The following is a 2599-nucleotide window of genomic DNA, read 5'->3' on the forward strand; positions in this document are numbered from 1 at the left end:
TCACCCATTTTTGAGAATTTTCTGCACGTGAAGGTTAAGGAAATTAGGTGTAATTAGCTTAGGCAATATTTTAGGAAAAGGAAACTTCAATGGGTGTGGACCAAGTAACGAGGTTTTTGGGTGAAACAAGGATTTTCCCTACAAAGGAAAGAAATCTCGGCAGTGGGCATAAAAAGAGCATTAGGCTTTGCACGAAAGAAAAAGGGGAGATTTGGGCTTTTAAATATTGCAACGCAGCAGCTCACCAGGAAGCCACGTCTAGCTATCACGAGCGACGGCAGAGAAGAAAAAGCTTGGAGAAATTGTTAATTCGTTTCTTTGTAAGCTTTACTCAATGGAGTTTTATTTCAACGTGTTTATGTGTTTTGATTCCATGAGCGGCTAAACTTTTCAACTAAGGTTGAGAATGAAGCCCTATTAATGACTATTCTTTATATGTTCATGAGATTTGATTTTACCCGATTATTTGGTTTGATTTTGATTAAATTGTTCTTACTCCAAATCAATTGTTAGGGATAAATTTTGGATATGAGTTCAATCATGTTTTTCTCATGATTTGGAATTGTCTTTAACATTGAACGCTGGATTTTCATTGTTAACTATAAAATTGGATATTTATTGTGATTTGTTAAAAGCGGATACAATTAATGATTCGGTTTTATACTTGCGAGCGGAGAGGAACAAACATTAGACTTTTTGATGAATTTTCACGATGATATTTTCCATGGTAACAGAATTAGCTTTCATATTATCATGAAGAAATTTTGGGTAAAGTCAATGATCATGAATATATAATGATACGAGTTAATGGGTGTGAATTCCGAAACCTTAGTATTTTCTCCTTTGGTTAAAAAGACGCTTTAATTTTCTCGTCTTTGATAATTTAGTTTATTGTTTTTACTTTTTACTTTTAGTTTAAAAAATCAATCACAACTTTTGTCAACTAGGTTAGGGTTTAATCGGTTTAAGTTATTTATTTTTCCTAGAAGAATCATAAGTCCCTGTGGATTCGACCTCGCTCTTGCATTACTATACTTCGGTACAATTCGTGCGCTTGCGAGTACATTAAAATTTCACATCAAGTTTTTGGCGCCGTTGCCGAGGACTTAATTATTATTTTTTTTTAGCAAATCTAGAGATTTGAATTGATTTCACTCTTCTACTAGTTTAGTTAGCAAAAAAAAAAAAAACGTTCATCACGTGCATTTGCTATACAGTGAATCTCTGATTAGTAGTAATTGCTTTTTGTCACTAAGTATTTTTGTGGTTGCTGTCACACAGTAGAGCTGCCTTTTTATTTGTTTTTATCGGCCGAGATTTCCAAGTCGGCTACAAGTGCTTGATTGAAATAATTTTGGGAACCACTATATTTACCATACAACACGGTGGTTGGAGTTAGAAGCAACAAGTCACAGGTTAGTCTCTAATTAATCTTAATTTACTTTTGCTATTGATCTATTTTTGTTCTCTTTATCAAGTACTTAGTAAGTTAGTGTTTGAAAAAAAAAAAATAATAATAATAAAAAAAAACAATTTTCATTCTACTCACTGTTTGCTTATCATAATTTACTTTTGTTAGTGCTTTTAACAATAAAATAAGCTACTGTAGGTTTTCATTTTGCTAAGTAAAGCATTCAGTAATCATTCTTAAAGCCTAGAACTTCTTGTCTTGAAAAAAAAAAAATTAATCATTTTAGTTAGCGTCAGACACTTCTGTTGCATTTTTATTTTTATTTTCGGTTGTTTCTCTTATTTGTTTTCGTTTATAAGTTTATGTTTGGTTGCCGTTCGAAAAACATAGAATTAATACCTCTTGATCCAGAAATTGAGAGAACCTTTCGACACAGCTTAAATATTCAAAGAGTGGAACATAATCAATTAAAAATGACAGAACTTGCAGAAGATACAAAACCTTTAACAGAGTTGTTCTCACCTGTAACCACAAATCCTCCTTATTGTATTGTGTTACCCACGACAAATGCGACACATTTTGAGCTGAAATTGTAACGCCCCGATTTTCTAAGGAATTTCGGCAGTATTAATTAGTGATTTTTCATAAAAAGATTAATTTAATTAAACTTTATTACCATAACTAAGTACGATTATTGCATAATAAAATTTTATTTATTACAAACCCAAATTTTGAAATACTGAATTAACAAACATAAAGTCTGACATTATTTAGAAATCAACTCCAGAGCGACTTCTAGTTCTGATACGGATTGCAAGCATATTCTGCCTCAGTCTCCGCTCCTGGGATCTCTCCTGTATTATACGGGTCCGCCTAGTAAGGCTGCCCCTCTGTGTCACCAAATCCTGCACTCTCTGGCAAATCTAGCAAATTGATCGCCAAAGCAATCGATTTGCCAGAATATAAACGTATCCGTGAGTGATAAATCACTCAGTAGGTATCTCTAAACCCATTAGCCCATAACATACAAGCAATATCATAACAAAGAGCTGGCAGATGCATTTAATAAAGTTGCAACAAAAAGTAGTATTTTATGAATTATTCTTGCCTTTATGTAAATTCTAGATTTCTCCACCAAGAGAAATACTCCTCCCAAACAACCTCTGAACTATAGCAACTCTGCCGATT

Source organism: Rhododendron vialii, chromosome 11a, assembly GCF_030253575.1.
Source record: "Rhododendron vialii isolate Sample 1 chromosome 11a, ASM3025357v1".
Classification (NCBI taxonomy): Eukaryota; Viridiplantae; Streptophyta; class Magnoliopsida; order Ericales; family Ericaceae; genus Rhododendron; species Rhododendron vialii.